Source organism: Peromyscus eremicus, unplaced genomic scaffold, assembly GCF_949786415.1.
Source record: "Peromyscus eremicus unplaced genomic scaffold, PerEre_H2_v1 PerEre#2#unplaced_75, whole genome shotgun sequence".
NCBI classification, from domain to species: domain Eukaryota; kingdom Metazoa; phylum Chordata; class Mammalia; order Rodentia; family Cricetidae; genus Peromyscus; species Peromyscus eremicus.
In genome coordinates this window covers 798,843-821,754 of record NW_026734316.1, presented here as the reverse complement: position 1 = coordinate 821,754, position 22,912 = coordinate 798,843, and the positions used below count along the sequence as shown (strand labels likewise).

Here is a 22,912-nt window from a genome sequence, read left to right as displayed (position 1 = left end):
CCAACTTTAATCTGGGTAGCAACTCTTGGTGTCAGCCTACATATATAAAGGATATTGAAAAAGGAAGTTCTCTTTTTGCCTGCTTGCCCTAGCACTGATTATCAAGTTTTTTAGTTCACTAGCATTAGAGCCTACTTCCTTAAAATTGTGGTGTATACTGAAGCCCAGTTGAGATGTCCAGCCTCGTGTAATGAATAACTACTGGACTTTTCAAATTTCCATTGGTGGACAGCCATTGTTAGACTAGCTCTACCACAGCTTGTGAGACATTCTAATAAATCCACTTTGTACACACATGGAGAGATTCATTCTACTAGTCCTGTTTATTAATATTCTGATCCTGGCCCTTGGTAGCACTCAATGTCCTGACATAAAAGCTTGTTCTTAAGGGAAATTTACACCCACTACCCTCTCTCTCTGTCCTGTTTTTCTCCCAGGAAGTGTGAGCACATTTGGATTCCTCACTCTCCCCCACCCACTTTTTCCTTCTTTCTCTTCCCCTTCTCTCTTCCTCCACTAAATAGACCTCTTCACTGAGTGCTGTCTGAATGTCATTTTTGTCTGTAACCAGCAGCAGGGAACCTTGGCTCTCTACCTGCCAGAGACTTCTTTACAAAATTCATAACATGGTTCATGTACAGAAGCTTGAATAATGCAGTGGTTTTGTTGTTTTGTTTTTTCACCTGCCCTAGGAGTATGATATGCTGACTATTAACAGTGCTTGCAAGTATATTCTTCCTAGCTTCATTATACTTTAAATATTCAACTTTCCTTGAAGCCTATGCTTCATTATTATTCATTTGCCAACAGTGTGCTCTGATTTTCAGGAATAAAAATCCTAAAGCAATGAAGCCATTTCTGATGGGAGAAAGACCTATTATCTTGTTTGTGATCCACTTCCTCCATTTCTTTCCTGGTTGTATGAAGTCCCTGTAACAACTAGGTAAAAAGTGGGTTCAGTTCACCTGACCTCAACTTGAAGTCACAAAACAAACATCTCCTTTTTTGTCTTTTAATTTCTCTTTAGTTGTTAATATTCTGGTCACCCTTCCACCTGTGGGACGTGCAATCACTCCACCCCACATAGTATAGTGGGCTGTATATGCTAGCCTCACTGTGTCCAGGATGAAGAAGGAGAAGTACCTACCAAGAGCAGAAAGACAGCAGGGTCTGCTATTGGATCCAGGGACAAGTGCTATTGAAATGCAAATGTTTAGAAAAGGTCTGGGTCTGTGGTGGAAGGCAGGATCAGGAACCATTGTGCTGTGACTTTAAGCACAGTGTAACCCTATGGGAGGTGCTCTGGTCACTCAGGCCTCACTAGCCAATTAGGCCCTCCAGGTGATCTGTCAGTCAGAGTGGTACAGGGTTCTTCCAGCTGCTAGCTTCAAGCTTGACTTTGAAGAGAAACTGGAAGCAGCAGTTTTGTGTTGTGTGCTGTGCTGTGTGTGCTGGTGCAGAGAGCTGAACAGACAACCTAGGTGAGCGTGAAAACCACAGCATTGTGAGTAAGGTTCAGGAGCCAGAGTGGTGGGTCCTTCTCAGATCTGGGTGGGAAACTTCAGCCAGAATCCCTGTCCTGTGAGGTCCCATATGGTCCTTGAAACTTCCTATTCCCAGGGCAGGACTCTGGATAACTTTTCTCTGTGGGCCGAATCTGTTCACATAATTGGGAGTAGGGAGGTGTGTACAGAAACATCTTTGTAGTGAACTTTAATATGCTTTTGGTGCACTCATTGAAAGCAGACCTACTTTGTCCAGTACCTTCTAGATGTTCAGCACTTTGTACTTAACTTTCATGTGTAAGATCCATTTATAGTTAATTTTGTGGAGGTTGTAAAAGGCATCTCATGTGTTGCATTGCACTCTACAACTAAGGTGAGAGAGAAGAGTTGAAATGGTGATATAAAGGATTTATTAATTCTTAGGAGATAGTAAGTCTCACAAAATAGAATTTAACTGAGGGAGTACTGCCTGGAAAAAAAAAAACCCTGCCAGGCAGTGGTTACGCACACCTTAAATGCCAGGACTCAGAAGGCAGAGCCAGACAGATCTATGTGAGTTTTAGACCAGCCTGGTATGCATAACAAGATCCAGGATAGGCACCAAAACTACACGGAGAAACCCTGTGTTAAAGAAAAGAAGGAAAATAAAACCACTCAAAGTAAAGAGTATTGTAGCCAAGCTTGTTAGAGTTTAGGACAATAGGATACACATTTGTTTACCAAGATTGTCCAGAATTTTGGCTGCAACCAAACAATTACAAAGGAGCCACCCCTGATTTACAACAAGCCACCAGGCCTAACACTGTATCAAAGAATGGGACTCTAACAAACTGCTCATTGAGGAATTACAGGGTCATAACCAACCTTAAATCCTCATATGCCAAAAAATTCTACTTTTCTTCTTAAGAAAAAACAAGGTCTGCCATATGGGCAATATGACACCAGGTGAAAACTATTTGAAAAGTAAAACACTAGCAGTTCAGTGGTGGTGCATGACTTTGCCCAGCACTCACTCAAGAGACAGAGTCAGGTTCATCTCTGTGAGTTTGGGGCCAGCCTGGTCTGAAGAGTTATGTCCAGGACAGGCTCCAAAGCGACACAGTGAAAACCTGTCTCAATGAAAAAAAAAAGAAAGAAAGAAAGAAAGAAAGAAAAGTAGAACACTCTTACGTTTTTTAGGCCTTCAGGCAGGGATTAGGAAAATTCTTGGGAGAGCTAGTAACAGCCTGGGGCCTAGGCCTTGGGAGCTTTCCCTAAAGGCATAACATATTGACAATAAAACAGAGCTCCTTCACTAAAACCAGAAATATGCTTTGAAGAGCAGGCAATGGTCTTGAATCAGGGCCTTTGTGGTGGGGTTGCTTCAGATCCCATTAATCCAACTCTTTCACCAAATATGGCTATGGTTATCCGTCCACAGATCACTGTGGGCTTAGTCAGTAATATGCTTGAGATACCCTTTTCCCCCCTGTGCAGCATGGTTTGATTAGCCTCCTCTCTGAGTCTATCCTGTTGTATGATACTTTCTGCTGACTTACCAGAAGTTCCCCATTTCCTTCCATTTTGCCCCTAGAAGTAGTATAAAGGTGCTATTCTTCTTAAGAAGCATAGTTGACATGAGGCATACCTTGTGCAAGAACACCCCACCCCAGCTTTTATCTTTTCTACCTTATATTTGCTTTCTTTCTCATCCCTTGTGATCTTCACCTCAGGACCCTATCACTGAAGAAGGTCCTGATGTTTCACATCACTGGATACTTAAGTAATAAATTTGGAAATGTCTTTACTGTGTAAGTTTTCCATGTGTACAAGGGGGTAGACTTGCAGTCTTCTGTCCCTATTTAACTTGTTCAATGTGCAACCTGGAGCCTGAACCTCTATGTCACAAGCTTGATAGAATATGTGGAATGCAAAATTTAATCACAGCAGGATAAGAGCAAGTTAAAACAAAAAATGGAACACCAAAGGTGATTTTGTTGGTATGTAGAACCTGAGAATGTTGTCTTTTGAAAGAATGTGGAGATATCAGGACTTTAGGGGGCAAAAATCATAGAAAGTTTCACAGAAAACGTTACTGGCCTGTCTGGATGACCAGGAAGATACAAATGTTAAGAATAATAGCAGAAAGTGGAGATTGAGAGTATAGAATTTCAGTAGGAAATAGACTCAATAAAAATTAAGCAACCAGGCAGTGAGGGCCCATGCCTTTAATCACAATGCTTGGGAGGCAGAAGCAGGTGTATCTGTGTGAATCTGAGGCCAGCCTGGGCTCCAGAGTGAGTTCCAGGATAGGCTCAGAAGCTACAAAGAGAAACCCTGTCTAAAAAAAACGAAAAAAACCCTTAAATTATTAAGCCTGGCTGTGGTTTTGCACACCTTTAATCCAAGCACTTATGAGGCAGAACCAGGTGGATCTCTGTGAGTTTGAGGTCATCCTGGGCTATCTGGTGAGCTCCAAAAAAAACAAAAAAAAAGGATCAATGAATGAATAAATAAATAAATAAATAAATAAATAAATAAATAAAGTAAGTAAGTAAGTAAGTAAGTAAGCTAGAGGCCATTTGTATGATATTTTGACTACAAAATTTTATTTGGCTTTAAGTCATGGAACGATTAAACAAGGTAATTCCTACTCCTAGAAAGCAACTTCATACAAAACCTGCTGCACCTGTGGTCCAAGCATGTCAGTGTCCATCTGAATTAAGAAGTCAAGCTTTGCAGGATCACCCATCATCTACTGGCCCTGGAAACAATAAAGAATCAATATTTAACATCATGGATTCTTAGTCTGGGGTTCAGTTCAGCATTGTTGCAGAATTCTATGTTTAAGAGTCAGAAACCTAGTGAGGAGACTGTGAGAGTCCATTGCATGGAGTTGTGAGGATGAAGCCTGGTGTTGCTGGTTTTTGTTATTTAACTCTTTACTCTTTTGGGGGACTGCCACTCAGCTCTCAAATAAATCACACACAGGGAGGCTTATTCTTTTTTATAAATGTCTGGCCTTAGTATGGGTTATATCTAGGCAGCTTTTCCTAACTTAAGTTCTCTCATGTACCTTACACGTCTGGGTTTTTGTCTTTCTCTATTCTGTATATCTTTGTTTACTTTTTACTCAATGGTTTGTTGTGTAGCAGGGTGGCTACCCCCTGGTGTCCTCTCTTTTTCTTGCTCCTTCCTTTTTTCTTTTCAGTTGTCTTTTCCAATTTGTTCTCTCTGCCAGACAGCCCTGCCTAACTTTTTCTGCCAAGCTACTGGCTGTTAGACCAGTTGGTATTTTAGACAGACAAAGTATCACAGCCTCACAGAGTTAAACATATGCAACATACAAGGATACAAGTTACTTTTGTATCTTAAAATAATTGTTCCACAGCATAGACAAATATAACACATCTTAAAATAATATTTTGCAACAGCCTGGATTACATTTTGTGATCACATGATGTTGGGATACCTAAGTTATGGGACATCACCCATGGAGCACTAGCTGCATATATGGAGATGATGTAAAGAGAGAATTATATGAGAAGTTGCATGAATAGGGCCATCTGAGCCTGTTGATAATGAATCCTCATGCATCTGAAATGGAGATAGAGAATTTGATGTCTGTCCTGCTCTATTTCAGTATTGTCTTTGCCTAATCTTCCCTTGATATGTCTCCATTTCGCTATGTTATATTTTAAATGGTTTTCTGTGCCATTGTATTTTGGAAAGCTATAATCTATTTTCTGATTTCACAAATGTCACCATGAAGAGAGCATCTTGTATGTCAGAAGAGGCTTTGAACATTTGAAATAGTGTAGGGGATGTTGCAAACTATGAGGATCATTGAAGTGACTAAATGCATTTTATTCCTAGATGATCATGAGCCTATAGGTACCTGGTTTAGAACATCTTTGATTGAATGGAAAACCTCTCAGACACAAGGATATATGTGAACATGTGTCTGTCCTTGGTGACTTTCTTTTGATTGCATCTTTAGGAGGAGGAGCCTTTTGGAAGAAAATTCCTCACTAGTTGTGTGATATGCATCCCTATAGCCTCAACTGATTTCCTGTTCTTCGTGTGTACTGAGTTGTGGTTGAAACTAATCAGCCAGCTTCCTTTTATTGTCATGCCTTCACCACCATTAGAGATTCTATCTCTGTATCACATAAAGTTGAGTAGAAGCAGTTGCTATTCAGTGCTAAGGCAGTTTGTTAACCTGGTCTTTTAATTATGTTGGTTATTTTGAATACAAGGTTTGTCTGTGTAGCCCTGAGTGTCCTGAAAGGATTTCTGTAACCCATGCTGGCCTGGAACTCACAAATACCCCTGATTCTGGCTCCCAAGTCCACAGACTAATGTGGGTAATTAACATTCCTGGCTGTTTTGTTTTTATATTATTGGACAATGGGCCTGGGATGTAGTCTTTGCAAATGTCAAGCATATGCTGTTGTACTGAGCTCCACACATATTATAACATTATACATAGTGAAGAAGTGATAATTATATTTTTAAAGCTTTTTAATAAACAAATAGTGAATAGTAATGGTAATCTAGTTTGTATACTTGTTGTGATTGTGCTGCTATGAGAGGGGGCAGTTAGAGTCAAGAGTCTACTGTCAGTTATTGTGAAGAAACCTTAATGCCTATACCACAGTATAGGAAAATTTATTAATGCAATGCAGATGTTGAAGCTCTGTCACTTTCCAGTTTTCTTCAAATATATGAATAACCTCATATATAAAAATATTCTGTATATGTGAATCATGTAATAAAGGATCTTACCAACACAAGTGTCTTCACAGATACAAACCAACTCTTAATAAAGTGGAATAAGATGAGTGTGAACAATGATAAAACTTAATATCTCGTTCTTCTTTACAACTGATCCAAATTGTAAAATTAATTCATACAGATGTAAAGATTAAACAGTGTATTAGATGTGATAATATTTCTACATGTCCCATAATTTTTGCAGTCATGAACAAAACCAAACTGGAAAGAAACATACTATATACACTCAATGTGTTAAAGATCTTTCACATCCCAGTACTCTTCAAATGTATGAAAAAGAACATACTGGAGAGAAACCCTATGAATACAATCAATGTGGTAAAGCTTTTGAATTTCATAGCCACCTTCAAGAACATAAAAGAAAGGATACTGGAGAGAAACCCTATAAAAAAAATCATGGTGATAAAGCCTTTTCATGTCAAAGTAGTCTTCAAATGCATAAAAAAAACTCATATTGGAGAGAAACCCTGTGAATGTAATCCGTGTAGTAAAGCCTATACACAATTCAGTAGTCTTCAAAAGCATACAAGAACCCATTCTGGAGAGAAACCCTATGAATGTAATTTGTGTGGTAAAGCCTTCACACAATTCAGTTATCTTCAAAGGCATACAAGAACCCATTCTGGAGAGAAACCCTGTCAATGCAATTTATGTGGTAAAGCCTTTGCACAATTCAGTTATCTTCAAAGGCATACAAGAACACATACTGGAGAGAAACCCTATGAATGTAATCAGTGTGGTAAAGCCTTTACAAGTCATAACCATCTTAATAGTCATAAAAGAACACATACTGGAGAGGAACCATACGTTTGCAATCAGTGTGGTAAGGCCTTTGCCCTTCACAGTCATTTCAAAGGTATAAAAGGACACCTCCTGGAGATAAACCATATGAGTGTAATCAATGTGGTAAAACCTTTGCATGTACAAAGTTTTTCAAACACATAAAAGAAAACATACTGGAGAGAACTACTATGAATGTGATCAGTGTGGTAAAGCCTTTGTACAGCAAAGTCATCTTAAAGAACATAAAAGAAAGCATACTGGAGAGAAACCCTATGAATGTAATCAATGTGGTAAAGTCTTTTCATGGCACAGTACTTTTCAAATGCATAAAAGAACACATCATGGACAGAAGCCCTATGAATATAAAGAATGTGGTAAAGCCTTTACATATCACAGTCATCTTCAAATGCATAAAAGAACCCATACTGGAGAGAAACCCAATGAATGTAATCAGTGTGGTAAAACCTTTGCACATCACAGATATCTTCAAAGGCATAAAAGAACACACACTAGAGGCAAGCCAGAGAGAAGTCCAGGCAGCCAGAGAGGAGAGGGGATGGCAGGAGGAGATAAATGGATGACAGACATTTGGCCAAGGTGGCTAGCAACCAGGCCTGAGACCCTGAGCACCTCCCAGAGATGCAGGGCAGAGCTTGTGTGGTCTCCGGAAGTGAGCTGTGGATTCTGCTAGGGAGGCTCAGACAAAAGCTAGGGGGTCCCGTGGTGGCCTTGTGCACCACCGTAAGGGCAGGCGGGCTGGCACGGAGGCAGGAAAAGTTCCACACAACCACCCCCATGCAGCCCAGGCTGCACAATGCCCTGTGGAGAGGTCCTCTCCTGCTCCCAGACATGGCGGCCACAGGACCCGGGAGGCTGTGCTTCCGTGAACCCCAAGCCAGCCACGTGTCGCCCGCCCGGAGCCGGTCATCTGGACCCTGCTTCCTCCTCCAGCATTCCTGGGTCACGGAGCGGGCCAGAGAACCGCTTTGGTCCTGGAGGACCAAGGCGGGAGCCCTTCCCTAGGCGGCACGCCTCCATTTCCAGGGTAGCACAGGGACCTGCTGGCAGAAGTGGCAAACTGAATCCGCGGGATGTCAATAGGGCACCGAGAATGCCAAGGACCAAGGGCCAAGGGTGCTCTCTCTCCGCCCTTCACAAAGCAAAAAAAAAAAAAAAAAAGCCAAAGCTCCAAGATGGAGGACAACCATCTAGGCTAGGACTGGACAGACATGCCACTCTAGGGCTGCTGCTAGGGATTCAGTGGTGTGCAGAAGGTGAGGGTGTGGTGTGTAGATGGGGGTAACAGACTTTAACTGGTTCCTCCATTGTAACCTCCATGCACTGCACTTCCCTGACACACTCGGCTTTGTGCCAGCCCCTGAAGGCCCTGCCTGAGGGTATGGTGGGGTGCAGGGAGAGAGGGCAGGTGGTGGAGGGTGTCATGGAGGGGGCCAAGTGGGGAGTGTGTGGATGTGGGGGCAGGCTCACTTGAGAGTCTGAGCCACACCCTAAGGAAGTCCTCCACAAACCACATCTGGACTATAGGGGAGGAGCCAAAGAAACATAATAATGGGGTTGGGGTTCAGGGGCAGAGCATCGCCCCCTAGCTGCCAAACCAGGGTATTCTAACAGCTGCATCCCTGCCCTAGCCCAGCCTTCACCCCAGACACACACACAGACACACACAGACACACACACAGACACACACACAAACACACACACACACACACACACACACACACACACACACAGCAGCTTTCAGAGATCCAGTGGCTGTCTACATGACTCCACCCACCAAGGTGACCAGTACAGCTTCCAGCATGGCCTTGGGTCTGCTGACCCAAGCTTCCAGGTCAAGGTGGCCCGGCAAGAGGGGCCTCCAAGACTGTACCCGGTTCTTCTAAGGCAGTGGGATGGAAGGTGTTACACCAAGGGAGACGACCACCCAACTCAATGGGTCCCTAGACCGAGCTCGGGCTTCCCACCTTGCAGAAGGCCACTCCAGGATGGACACAAGGCAAAAGGGCAGGCAGCTGTGTATGCTTGTAAGGGATGCAGAGTCAGCGGCCTTAGTCCCGTGTCCCAAATCCAATGGTCTAATACTAAGATGGGAGAAGAAGGACTTCCTTCCAAAACCTTGGCCTTGGTAGTGATGAGCGTTCAGATGGATGCTGCCCCACCTCATGCGAAGCAGGGACCATAAGGCCTGGGATATCCACAACCTTGCCTCAACAGGCAGGGCGTCCAGGTCCCTGAGGTGAAGACAAGAACACATCAAAAGAAGAAAGATTGCACCCACCTTCCCTCTTGCCCTACCAAACCCTGGGCCCAGGCCCCCACCTTAACCGTCTCCTAGGCAGCACCAGGCAACCATTCTGACCTACGTCCACCTCTGTCACAATCTCTCTCCTCTGCACAGCCCTCCACCTCCCACCCCTAACCTCCCACCTCCCGACCCTACCTTACACCAAATACCAGGCACCACTCAGGAAACTTCTCTTTCCGTTCTCTAACTTCCCCAAGACCCTGTCAGGCATGGAACTCTCTGTATCCTCTGTGGACACCCACCTACCTGTGGCAGGGCCTAGGAACATACAGGACTCGGCTCTCTCAAGAGATTCCAAGTGGACCGAGGACAGGTAACATAGAATCTGAGGGACAAGAAGCAATTCTCACTCTTAACACCAGGATGCCTGCAGCACACACCCACCCTGTGTGTCCTTATGGATTTCCCTAAACATTCCAGGTGTCCTCACACAAATTTCTCTCCACGGGCCCAGACCCATGGAACAGAAAAAAGTGTCCACAGACAGAGTGGGTCTGCCCACCAGCCTGCATGAAAAAAAAAAAAAACACCAACAAACTGGAGAACACCCAACACCCCACAGGCAGATTCTCATTTGCTCTCGCCTTACTTTTTCTCTCTCTCATTTATCTATCCTCCTCTACCTCCACCTCCACCTCTATCTCTGTCTTTCTCTGTCCCTCGCTCCTATGTACAGTCCCATCCCTGGTATCCAGGGTAGCTAGGCCATGTTCAGTAGGGAAATGCTTTTCCCTCCTCAGCAGGAAGCCTTCCTTCAATGAGCACTGAAAGTCTCCAGAGGCTCTCCTCCACACTGCTGACATCTTCCATGATGAAGCCTAGAAGAAAATCACTCTCCCTGCCACCTGGAGACAAGCCTGTCTATGCTCTTCCAAATCTCCCTCTCTACAAAGCTTCCTGGAGACTTTTGCTGTGGCTAAAAAGGGAGCTTCCTGGTGATGGGGGTGGGTGTGGAGGACCTGACTTCATGGACCTGCCTGTCAGGCCACTTTAAAGGACGGTACTGCCACCTTCCCAATGGTTCCTACACAATGCTCTTACCAACCACGCTCTGGCATGCCCCTGAGTCCTAATCCACACACACTGTTGGGGACCGATTCCGGACAGCGGTGTCCTTACTTTATCAAGCCTTACAAAGGCAGGAATTTTCTGGCCTAACCGCGGGCTGTACTACTTCCTGGAATACCTGCTAATCAGCCAGCTGCAGGGGCCTGGGACCAAAGCGACCTCACCCTCCCTTAGGAATTTTCCATCCTTCTGTCCGTGCTTCCCCTGTTCTCCCTCCCTGCCTGAAGCCCTGTTTATAAGCCTCAACACCCAGTCAATAAAGGAGACCTCGACGCAACTCAGAATGTCTCTGTCTTCCTTTATGCGCCTGGTCTCCTTTCTGTCTCGCCCCCCATTGATCTTTCAGGAGGTGCCTCCTCGGGTCTCATCAAATAACCTGGCCCGTGGGACCGGGCAAGTGGCGCCCTAACGTGGGGCTCGAGGCATGGTGACCTGCGGGACGACGGAAAACAGAATGGGCCCCGGAGAGGATCAGGGTAGAGACGCCCGGACCGCGGGAGAGTCTTGAGGTAAGTATGTCGTCCCATCGATCATGGGCAAAAATTTATCTAAAGAGGCTGTTTTTCTAAAGGAGATGAAAAGGTAATCTTAGGGAGAGAGGAATAAGAGTTAAGAAAAAGGATTTGATAAAATTTTTCCAATATGCAGAGGAGAAATGTCCCTGTTTAGTAATTAATGGACCAGGAATTCACCCTTTGACTTGGAACAAGGTTGGAAAAGATATTAACAAACTACTCAGAGACAGGGAAAATGTCCCCGACGCCTTTTTTAGTTTTTATGGTGTGATTAGAGATGTTCTAAAGGAAGCAGAGGGAGATGGGCGTGTTTCACATTTACTAGCCCTTGCAGAGGATTTTCTCTCAAACTCCCCCTGCCTGACACCCAAGGGTCCAGAGGGTTATTGACATCTACCAGTAAGAGCGCTCTCTGTCCTGTCTGTGTCTCTGTCATGTTACTTTTGTTTTGTACTGGTCGATCGATTTGTACTTTGCAGGCTCTCACTTGGGCAGACGTGTCCGGACAGTGAACCTGGCGGCGAAGGGAGATGTCCCAGAGCCCTAAGGCCACCTCAGAGGTGACCATTTGGTTTAGGAGCATCTTTGGGTATCTTCTTCCATGGTGGGAGGAAGTGCCACTTTGTATTTTGTCCCGGGAATTTGTCAGAGCCATTTTGTGCGTTTTTTTGTATGTTTTGTTGTGATCATTGTTACTTTACTCTCTCCTTCTCTTCAAAGAAAAAAAATTTTTTTAACTAAACGAAAAAAGGGGAACTGCTGCAGGCCGCAGAAATATATCATAAAAACTCAGCTGGTTATGGCAAAGTCACTACCTGGAGGAATCAGGGAATTCCTCCAGAGGAAGCCAAATCCCAAGGAGTTTTTGGTGTTACTTGGCTTGTTATATATCAGCTGTATTCTGTTATAAAAATCATGTGTGCCTTCATAGTTTTCCCAATTGATTTTTCCCTAAGAAGGGCTAACAATGTGCACTGATCACTCTCTATACATACACATTCCAGGCATTTGGAGAAAAGCCCCAGGAAAGGCTTTCTCTGGAATCAGATATCTCTCCTAGCCATTTTCAAGGACTAAAGGAGACACCATCCAGGTGGTCACCCAACTTCCGAGGACTAACAGTGATAACCACGCACATACAAGTCTCCTGACTTAAGGTAAATTCCACAAGGAGACACCGCCTAGGAGAGGTGGATGTTAAGTAATAGCTTTACACACTTTAGCTCGGACCCTCCCTTTTATATACCAGGACTTCCAGGGCACAGAAAGGAAAAGAAAAAAGAGAATGGAAGAACTAGATGGGTAAGAACTTGAGAGGAACAAACTGAGATGGGAAAGAACTAGATCGAAGGGCTAAAAGAGAGGACTAGAGGAATGAGATGGAAGATGAGGAAGAGCCAGATGGGGAAGAACAAGATGAGAAAGAGCCAGATGAGAGAGAAGGAGATGGGAGAGGAGCTGATAGGGGAAAGAACTAGATAGATGAGAACCTAGAAGGGTCAGAACTATATGAAGGAATTAAGATAGAACCTAGAGGTAGATAAATATAGAGAAATCAGTCAAGAAAGGAGCTAGACATGAGAGCAGAATAGAAGCTATGTAGAGAGAGAACTGTCACAGAATAATAAAGTGTATGAACAAAACAAAACAAAACAAAACAAAAGGTGCATGTCTGACTGACAGGGATGTGGAAGCCCCTGATGTCTGTTTGATCAAGGACAGAGATCCTCGAGTCTGGATTGTTTTTGATGTGATTGAGCCTGGAGGGTTACCCCCCCCCAGAGCACGCCAGGCTGTCATTGTTCTTGGAGCTTTGTTGGTTGTCTTGTTGGGGCAAAGTTTTTTCGTGTGCCCTTGGTCTTGTGTGTAATGTATTAATTGTTCTCATTGTTGACTTGATTGTGACGGACGCTATGGGACAGTTCCCTTCTTCTCTACTAGACCTTAGCCTAGCCCACTGAAAGGATGTGTGAGCCACAATAGAGGGAACTGAGTTCCCCACCCCCACTCCCCGATTGAACTGAGATAAACAGGTAGCTTCTGCCAGATGGGGCTTGCATACTGCAAGAGGGGCTTGCTGGCTGTGAATGAGGCCGTCATCTCAGTGCTGATGTTCCGGTTCTTGGATTGTCTGTATAAATGTTATTTGTTTCTGTCTGCTAACCTCCCTTATTTTCCTAGAGGAAGAGGAGGAGAGAGAGGCATAACAAAGGCCACCTCCATCCCTCCCTAGCTCTCTTTCTATCAGGACTGCAGGGGGTGTGTGCTCTCAGTACAGGCGGGCAAAGACGGGAGCTCTGGACAGGGCAATGGGGACTGCCTGCAATTGACAAAAACTGTGTGAACACTAAAGAGAGAATCTGACCCTCCCTTCCTTTACTGTGATAACTTCAAGGTCTCTTCTGCTGGCCAGCAGCTTCTCTTGTTAACCCTTCTCTGTCCTAATATTGCTTAAAAAGAAATGTTAAATTACCAATTCAAGATACTGGGAAAATTATGCTTTTGTTTCCACAGGAAAAATAAAAATTTACATGGTGTGAAACCTCAATAACCCCCCTTCCTCTATCCCCTACAGACAAAGAAGAGCCTAAACCAGGATTCCTAAGTGTAGATAAGAAGTTAGACCCCTTTTTCCCAGATGGCTTTATCAGCTACAGAAACTTAGAAAAACACAGAGTCAGGATATATGACCATCTGGCAGAGGCTAAGTGGTCATAAAACATCCCAAACTTCTCGAACCCCGGAGACAGCTCGTAAAACTCCTAGACAAGGTTGTTTAACAAACAAGAAATACAGATAATATAAAAAATTACTGATGTGAACCAGAAAGAAGGAAAGCAGGCTGTGAGAGATGAATTATGTGGTCTGTGCCTTTAAGAACTAGCCTCACAAAGAAAGGGGCGCACCTTCCAATCTCCCTGCTGTGCCTGAGAGATTTGGAACGAGCCCCCTGCCGTGGCTTGTAAACTTTGACTTCATCTGAATAAACCTTGCTTTTTGCATTCTGTAACAATGGGTTTTGGTCATTTGAGTTCAGTGGGTTACAAATACTTGCCATCATTTAAGAGAATTGGTTTCAAATTATTGTTGGTTAAGATAAAATATAATGTTTTTATAAAAAATGACTTGAGATATATATATATAAAAAAAGAATGAAACATGTTTCAGATTTCTTTGTCTTGCTATTCTGCTGTTACATTGAGACTCCAAAGGGTCATAGTTGTAAAAATGTCTGTCTACTCTACAGGTATGAATGAAAAATGTGGCCATATGTATGTTTGGTTTTGAATGTCTGAGTTTGTATGTCCTTTGTGTTAAGAAATACAAGTTAATACTAGTCATCTGGCTATTCAGATACTAGTTTAAAGCATAAACTGTTCTATTTAAATAAAAAAAATCTGAGAGGTATATTTGACTAATATATCTATAGGAGAACAAATTGGCCTGGTTATTGTTACCAAACTTAGAGATATTTTCAAGATTAGGCCTAGATTTGTTTGGCTCAGATACATTTAATAGATAATGGTCCTCAAACCTGTCAAGGATCTGATAAATATGGCATTTACATTATTTGATAAAAAGCTTACTATAGCAAACAGAGACTCCGAGCTCCCCAGCTCCTAGCAATGACTCCCAAGGTCTCCAAAGAAGATATGAAACAACAACAAGAAGATGCCACCTGAATTGTGGACAATGCTGTCCTGACACCTGTCCTGCCAACACTATGAAGACTATAGGAGCCTGGGATGATGACAGTCTGGGTAATGGATAGTCTATGTTATTTTTTAAATAGATTTAAAAGTCTGCACTCAGGTAAATTTTATCTTTCTCAGATCTTTGATGACATTGATTACTGGACTAGCTATAGCTTTCTCAGCTTAGTAATTGATTGATCAATGGATTAATTAATTAAAGCTAATAAATCTCTTTAAAAAAAATAAACAGGTTCTAAATATAGACTTACAGATGTTTTTCATTGGGCCAAGGAAATTTCAGTCCAATCTATATTTGGTTCTCTAGATAAAAAAGACACTATGGATTTCAGGGCAAATTGATAATACTATAATTACTAAGACTATGGGTCTAAAAGTTCCAAATAAGTTCATAAGTTTTAACTCCTGTTCCTAGTTTATATCTATCTCAACAGGTTTCCACTTGGCTGACAGATACATCCAAGCATCATTTGCTGGTGACAACCTACTGCAAATGACTATGAGCCCTGAACTTGCTGAAAGCTGATATGGACCAATTCAGCCGATATGCATACCATCTCTTCAGCTGGTCAATAAAACATTCCCTCTTGTCTTTGACTAACATTCTGGCTTTCCAGGGCCTTGACAACAATGTCCCAATGTCAGCAGGAAGTAATTACAGAAGAGAGAAAACATCACCCCTGTTTCCCCCCCACCCCAGAATGTTAGATTGAAAGGGAATTTCTTGTCATAGGGAACCTGAGATAAAGTTCCAAGTTCCTTGAGGATAAGGAACTCTGTCAGCCATCATAAGGCTTTTGGCCCTGTGCTTCTGCTAATTACTGTTGGCTCTTATATCACTGATGTCTTAACTAAATCATGTCTGGGTACCACTAAACTGAGGATGCTAGAATTCCAATATCCACCTCTGAACCCATGACACATTTGCAGATGGCAAAAACTAAACAAGGGGAAGCTCACTTTGCTATTGATAATGGGAAAACTCTTATGTTCTGGTCCAATTAGTCTCTGATATGGAATTCTTTGAGCAGAGAGGCAGATACACTCGAGAACCTGTGTCTATGACTAGTGCCCTCTTGTTAGGTATTGGGGGGCATCACTGCAGGAATTGGTACAGGAACTACTGCTCTCGTGCAGAGCAACCACCTTATGCAGTTACAAATGGCTATGACTACTGACCTAGAGGTCATAGAAAGATCCATTTCTGCTCTGGAGAAATCTTTAACCTCGCTCTCTGAGGTTGTGTTACAAAACATAAGAGGTCTGGATTTACTATTTTTAAAGGAGGGGGGATTATGTGCTGTGGGATGGTCTGTATGTCAAGTGTGTTGCTGATTGGTCAGTAAATAAATCACTGATTGGCCATTGGCTAGGCAGGAAGTATAGGCGGGACTAACAGAGAGGAGAATTGAGAGAACAGGAAGCTGGGGGAGGGAGACACTGCCAGCCGCCATCAGGACAAGAAAGATGTAAGGTACCAATAAGCCATGAGCCATGTGGCAAAGTAAAGATTAATAGAAATGGGCTAAATATAAGAGTAAGAGCTAGACAATGACAGGCCTGAGCTAATGGCCAAGCAGTTTAAATAATGTAAGAGTCTGTGTGTTTATTTTATAAGTGGGCTCTGGAACTGGCGGGACTTGGTGGCGGGAGCTGGAGAGAAATTCTCCAGCAACAAATGGCGCCCAACGTGTTGGCAAGAGTTTCCACCTAACACCTGAATAAAAAGATTCTAAAACGGAGCTAAAAACAGCTTCCTAATTATCTCTCTCAAATGAGCGGCAGCTGCTGGTTTGAGCTACTGGCGGGTTCCTAGCGTGCGTGCTCGACCTGCCGCCGTATGGCGGGAATGAGGCCTCTGCGAATGGCACATTAAGCTATGTGGTGAATTTAGCCTTTGCTAGCACAAAACAAAACAAAACAAAACAAAACAAAAAAGAGGCTTCTGCGCTACACGCTGCTTTGATAGAAGCATAGACCCACTATTTCTGAGAGTTGATGGCTCCCAGAGCTGGCGGAAAACGGACTACCGCCATGTTGGGAAGCTGAAGTGGGCGGAACCAGCAGCCACAGCACCAGTGCCGTTTCAGGCTTAGAAGGCTACAGTTTAAAGCAATAGGCTCAAGCTAATATAAAAAAATAAGCCACGTAAAGATGGCTACCACACAGAGAATCTGGATTATGTTCTCTTTGATATTCGTAACTGCAGAAAAACATTTGATTGTAAAAGCTGTTGAGTTATGCCAAAATGTATATTTTAAAGGTACCTTGACTTCAAAATTTGGATATAAGGATATGTTGCTTTGGAAAAGAGTCTCTGCTTTTGTTTCCACAGAAAGCCAGAGACTATGGATTTGTTCCAGATTAAGATACATCAGGTTTGACCAGCCAAGACCCCCTGAAAGGTCTCCAATGACACCATGGCCCAGATGACTCAACATCCAGAATGGTTTCAAGGCAACTGGCTCAGACGATACAGCCTCATGGACTACTCCATGATCCTAAAATTTTCTTTGTGTCCCCATAAGATACAGCGCCCCCCTCCAGCAGGAAGTAGTAAGAGAAGCTACGCCCAAATTCCCAAATATACCAAGCTGGCTTTAGAGATGGAATTGGCTCACTCCCCCTCTAAACCCAGACATATTGCTCAAAAAAAAATGGTTAAGAGATTCTTGTGTCCCAAATCAGAAGAGCCCTCTGGTGTGAGACAGAGAAAAACCAATATTTTTATTTAAAGCAGGTTGATTATAAATACAATCTCTTTCTAAAGAAAAAAAGGAGATAGTTTAGATATGATAGGATGAAAGGGTAGATTAATGAACCTACTTTTAAAGAGTAACAACTTGTTTAAAATGTTTTACATCGCTATAGATTTTAGTTTATTGATACAAGTTTAAACTTAATTTTGTTATACTGTATATATATTTCTATTCTTGTTTGAGGTATTATGTTTATGTAACTCATTTAAAATTATAATGGATAATTAAAAAATAGATTAATAATTAGTCATCTATGATAATCATATTTGTAGCCATGTTAGTTAAGTCTTCTAGGTATACATAGTTATATTTCAGATAGATAGGTAGTCTTCAAACACTTCAAAGACCTACAGAATATGGCATTTAAAATGTTTTAAAAATTTAGACTTTCTGGACAGTGAGACATGTCTGCTCCTGACAGCACCGATTTACTTCAGAGAGGAGGATGGGCATCGAAGACACTCCATACGGAGTTTATCTTCACCTTGACAAAAATAGCCATTTGGGCAAGAAACTGTTCTTGCCTGGACTGCCTGATCAACTGGACATGCAGGACCCATACAAAGGTGACCACTGAACTTTGCTTGACAAAATGGTCCTTCAGGTTCCTGCTTTGCAGAGAAAACTGCCAGACACTCTACAGGACACAGAGAAAAGTGAATAAGAGACTCTAGGCCTGTGGGCTGAAGACAGATGCCCCAACTTTACAAGAGAACTTTGAATGACTGTCCAGGCTGCCAGCTGTCTCTGTCTACCCTACAAGACTCCTAAAAGTTGCTTATATCCTTCTCCATTTCTCAGGTAGTAGTATATCCTTCTGAGGTCTTTGATGTGGTTAAAGACTAGATACTTACAATTTTCCTTAGTTATAATAAAAGATAAGTTAGATATAAAACCTTAAACTTACAAATATAAGATAAATAGGATCTCTTCTTTAATATTGTAACTGTAATTCTTGCTTGATAATTGTTTTGTTATATGTAATTTTACTATGTTAAAGTTAAAACCTTCCTTTTTAAGAAAAGAAAAGGGGAAGTGCTGTGGGATGGTCTGTATGTCAAGTGTGTTGCTGATTGGTCAGTAAATAAATCACTGATTGGCCATTGGCTAGGCAGGAAGTATAGGCGGGACTAACAGAGAGGAGAATTGAGAGAACAGGAAGCTGGGGGAGGGAGACACTGCCAGCCGCCATCAGGACAAGAAGAAGCTGGGGGAGGGAGACACTGCCAGCCGCCATCAGGACAAGAAAGATGTAAGGTACCAATAAGCCATGAGCCATGTGGCAAAGTAAAGATTAATAGAAATGGGCTAAATATAAGAGTAAGAGCTAGACAATGACAGGCCTGAGCTAATGGCCAAGCAGTTTAAATAATGTAAGAGTCTGTGTGTTTATTTTATAAGTGGGCTCTGGAACTGGCGGGACTTGGTGGCGGGAGCTGGAGAGAAATTCTCCAGCAACAATTATGTGCAGCCTTGAAGGAAGAATGCTGCTTTTATGCCGACCATACTGGTATTGTCAGGGAATCGATGGAAAAATTAAGGGAAAGGCTGGTTCAAAGAAAAAGAGAGTTTAAAAATCAGCACGGGTGGTTTGACATTTGGTCCCTGGGCCTTTCAGCGGTTGACTCAGTTTATCAAAAATCAGATTGATTCGGCCTTACCAGGACACGTCTGGATTCATTATCACAGAGTAGATTCCGAGGAGGCCGGCCAGGAGCCCCATCAAGGACTCAGATTCAGTGTCCTAAGGCCCTAACGTCCCCACGGTCCTGGTAGAGGGTACTCAATGACGGGAATAGTACAGGGCCCACGCCGGAGACAACAGCGTACAGAGGTCGCCTGAGACCGGCTCAACACGGCACGATGTCCACGACGTGGAAAGCCCCCTGTGTAGCCTAAGACAGGGACTCTCTCGGACCACCCCATCACATGGACTTGGTCCATTTTTGAGAAAAGAGGGGGAACTGTTGGGGACCGATTCCGGACAGCGGTGTCCTTACTTTATCAAGCCTTACAAAGGCAGGAAGTTCCTGGCCTAATCGCGGGCTGTACAAATTAATGGAATAACTGCTAATCAGCCAGCTGCAGAGGCCTGGGACCAAAGCGACCTCACCCTCCTTCACCTTAGGAATTTTCCATCATTCTCTCCGTGCTTCCCCTTTTCCCCCTCCCTGCCTGAAGCCCTGTTTATAAGCCTCAACACCCAGTCAATAAAGGAGACCTCAATGCAACTCAGAATGTCTCTGTCTTCCTTTATGCGCCTGGTCTCCTTTCTCTCTCGCCCCCCATTGATCTTTCAGGAGGTGCCTCCTCGGGTCTCATCAAATAACCTGGCCCGCGGGACTGGGCAACACACAAAGCACCACTCCAAACCTTGTACTCACCTGAGCTGGATCTGAAGGATGGAGCCCTAAAAGGCTTCCCTAAGTGCAAACCTGTCCTTCCTCTACATCCCAGAGCTGACGACCATAACTCGTACATACTGTGCCTCTCAGTCACTGCTATGACTTCTCACAGTACTGGGCCACAATAATCCCAGCTATACACACACACACACACACACACACACACACACACACACACATACACAAAAGCGCTCCTGCATGCTTAGCAGTTGTAGGACTCCAGATAGTGCCCTCTGTTAATTTCAGAGCCTTCTCTAAGTATTCTTCCTGCTGAGATGATGTCTGGACATGAGAATGCAGGACAAGGGGCTTTTGGACCTTTGATGGTGGGAGTTCTTCCTGGGTTTAATGCAAATGAAGCTAGGCAGGAGAAGACAGGACTATGTGTGTCCTGAATGACACAGAGGAGGCTTGTCAGGGGAAGCACGGGCTGTGAAACCTGGCCACTATGGTACCTAAGTGCTGCCTGGCCTCTTTGTGAGCACCCCGAGTCCAAACCCTGTTCTGGATGCTTCTACTGGAATTCACCTTGAGCCACCACACTGCCATACTGGGTACGAACAATCAGGTTGGATAGGATGATGATTGGGGAGTTGAGGGTTCCAGATCCCTTACAGGGATCTGGGGATGTGGCTCTGGAGCTGGAACCTTTTCTAACAGGTCCCAGTGCCTAAATTCAACCTGTAGCACAACTCAAGAGAAAATCCAGTTGTAAAAGAAACAAAAGGCAAGCCAGAGAGAAGTCCAGGCAGCCAGAGAGGAGAGGGGATGGCAGGAGGAGATAAATGGATGACAGACATTTGGCCAAGGTGGCTAGCAACCAGGCCTGAGACCCTGAGCACCTCCCAGAGATGCAGGGCAGAGTTTGTGTGGTCTCCAGAAGTGAGCTGTTGATACTGCTAGGGAGGCTCAGACAAAAGCTAGAGGGTCCCAGGGTGGCCTTGTGCACCACCTTAAGGGCAGGCAGGCTGGCACAGAGGCAGGAAAGTTCCACACAACCACCCCCATGCAGCCCAGGCTGCACAATCCCCTGCGGAGAGGTCCTCTCCTGCTCCCAGACATGGTGGCCACAGGACCCAGGAGGCTGTGCTTCCATGAACCCCAAGCCAGCCACGTGTCGCCCGCCCGGAGCCGGTCATCTGGACCCTGCTTCTTCCTCCAGCTCTCCTGGGTCATGGAGCTGGCCAGAGAACCTCTTTGGTCCTGGGGGACCCAGGCGGGAGCCCTTCCCTAGGCGGCACGCCTCCATTTCCAGGGTAGCACAGGAACCTGCTGGCGGAATTGGAAAACTGAATCCACGGGATGGCAGCAGGGCACCAAGAATGCCAACGGCCAAGGGCGAAAGGTGCTCTCTCTCCGCCCTTCACAAAGCAAAAAAAAAAAAAAAGAAAAAAAAAGCCAAAGCTCCAAGATGAAGGACAACCATCTAGGCTAGGACTGGACAGACATGCCACTCTAGGGCTGCTGCTAGGGATTCAGTGGTGTGCAGAAGGTGAGGGTGTGGTGTGTAGATGGGGGTAACAGACTTTAACTGGTTCCTCCATTGTAACCTCTATGCACTGCACTTCCCTGACACACTCGGCTTTGTGCCAGCCCCTGAAGGCCCCGCCTGAGGGTATGGTGGGGTGAAGGGAGAGAGGGCAGGTGGTGGAGGGTGTCATGGAGGGGGCCAAGTGGGGAGTGTGTGGATGTGGGGGCAGGCTCACTTGAGAGTCTGAGCCCCACCCTAAGGAAGTCCTCCACAAACCACATCTGGACTATAGGGGAGGAGGTAAAGAAACATAATGGGGTTGGGGTTCAGGGGCAGAGCATCGCCCCCTAGCTGTCAAACCAGGGTATTCTAACAGCTGCATCCCTGCCCTAGCCCAGCCTTCAACCCAGACACACACACACACACACACACACACACACACACACACACACACACAGCAGCTTTCAGAGATCCAGTGGCTGTCTACATGACTCCACCCACCAGGGTGACCAGTACAGCTTCCAGCATGGCCTTGGGTCTGCTGACCCAAGCTTCCAGGTCAAGGTGGCCCGGCAAGAGGGGCCTCCAAGGCTGTACCCGGTTCTTCTAAGGCAGTGGGATGGAAGGTGTTACACCAAGGGAGACGACCACCCAACTCAATGGGACCCTAGACCCAGCTCGGGCTTCCCACCTTGCAGAAGGCCGCTCCAGGATGGACACAAGGCAAAAGGGCAGGCAGCTGTGTATGCTTGTAAGGGATGCAGAGTCAGCGGCCTTAGTCCCGTGTCCCAAATCCGATGGTCTAATACTAAGATGGGAGAAGAAGGACTTCCTTCCAAAACCTTGGCCTTGGTAGTGATGAGCGTTCAGATGGATGCTGCCCCACATCATGCGAAGCAGGGACCATAAGGCCCGGGACATCCACAACCTTGCCTCAGCAGGCAGGGCGTCCAGGTCCCTGAGGTGAAGACAAGAACACATCAAAAGAAGAGACATTGCACCCACCTGCCCTCTTGCCCTACCAAACCCTGGGCCCAGGCCCCCACCTTAACCGTCTCCTAGGCAGCACCAGGCAACCATTCTGACCTACGTCCACCTCTGTCACAATCTCTCTCCTCTGCACAGCCCTCCACCTCCCACCCCTAACCTCCCACCTCCCGACCCTACCCTACACCAAATACCAGGCACCACTCAGGAAACTTCTCTTTCCGTTCTCTAACTTCCCCCAAGACCCTGTCAGGCATGGAACTCTCTGTATCCTCTGTGGACACCCACCTACCTGTGGCAGGGCCTAGGAACACACAGGACTCGGCTCTCTCAAGAGATTCCAAGTGGACCGAGGACAGGTAACATAGAATCTGAGGGACAAGTAGCAATTCTCACTCTTTACACCAGGATGCCTACAGCACACACCCACCCTGTGTGTCCTTATGGCTTTCCCTAAACATTCCAGGTGTCCTCACACAAATTTCTCTCCACGGGCCCAGACCCATGGAACAGAAAAAAGTGTCCACAGACAGAGTGGGTCTGCCCACCAGCCTGCATGAAAAAAAAAAAAAAACACCAACAAACTAGAGAACACCCAACACCC

General features: G+C 44.7%; 3 long non-coding RNA genes across 3 annotated transcripts in view; 2 read left to right on the top strand and 1 right to left on the bottom strand.

The window, feature by feature from the left end:
- Nucleotides 1-9,504: 9,504 nt before the first annotated feature.
- LOC131901401 (uncharacterized) lies at nucleotides 9,505-10,408 on the top strand. Its single transcript, XR_009376519.1, has 2 exons — nucleotides 9,505-9,703; nucleotides 10,131-10,408. It is a non-coding gene; the product is annotated as an uncharacterized LOC131901401 (long non-coding RNA).
- LOC131901400 (uncharacterized) lies at nucleotides 9,636-22,681 on the bottom strand. Its single transcript, XR_009376518.1, has 3 exons — nucleotides 22,601-22,681; nucleotides 22,013-22,279; nucleotides 9,636-9,715 (listed from the first exon to the last, which is right to left on the bottom strand). It is a non-coding gene; the product is annotated as an uncharacterized LOC131901400 (long non-coding RNA).
- Nucleotides 14,912-22,912, top strand: part of LOC131901399 (uncharacterized) — a 40,577-nt gene continuing 32,576 nt past the window's right edge. Inside the window, exon 1 of the long non-coding RNA XR_009376517.1 lies at nucleotides 14,912-15,254. This is a non-coding gene — a long non-coding RNA (uncharacterized LOC131901399). The remainder of the gene's footprint in view (nucleotides 15,255-22,912) is intronic.